The sequence below is a fragment of the Octodon degus genome, unplaced genomic scaffold (assembly GCF_000260255.1).
Source record: "Octodon degus isolate 3935 unplaced genomic scaffold, OctDeg1.0 scaffold00011, whole genome shotgun sequence".
Lineage (NCBI taxonomy): Eukaryota > Metazoa > Chordata > Mammalia > Rodentia > Octodontidae > Octodon > Octodon degus.
Window position 1 is genome coordinate 12,628,951 of NW_004524587.1, and position 556 is coordinate 12,629,506.

The 556-nt window shown below is 38.5% G+C and overlaps 1 pseudogene; it reads right to left on the reverse strand.

Annotated features, from left to right (window-relative positions):
* Nucleotides 1-556, reverse strand: part of LOC101571528 — a 3,979-nt pseudogene that overhangs the window by 2,172 nt on the left and 1,251 nt on the right.

Here is a 556-nt window from a genome sequence, read left to right on the forward strand (position 1 = left end):
TAGCTTATTATACATATCTTGTGGGTGTTGCTTTATGCATATGTTAGCAATTGCTCCTCAAGATCATTCTATATCATTTTAAAGAACTGCCTCACTTAAAACAAAACCAAGAATATAGTGCTTTACCACTCATGAATCTTTCCCATCCATTCTCCTTTGGCCCTCACAACAACCCTGTGAGGTACGCAGCACAGATGTTCTTCTCATTTTACAGATGAGGAAAGTAAATCTCAGAGTGGTTGACATGCCCGAAGCTCTACAGTTAGTCAATGACTGTATTAACATCAGTCTTTGGTCTAAAAATTCAGCACTCAGCCTCCCCTCATGTATGCCCACCTGCTTCACAGGGACAATGGAGATAAAATGAATTCAAGGGAAAAAAGCACTATATAATTATACAGTGCATGGCCCCAGCTTGTACATGAGCCAGAACGTTATATTACCTCTGTCTACACTAACCAAGCAACTAGGAAAGGCTGGGTAACAGTGTAATCCTGTTTAACGTTACATAAATCACAATCAGGATAACTGCATTATTTTTTTCTTTTCTTTTTTT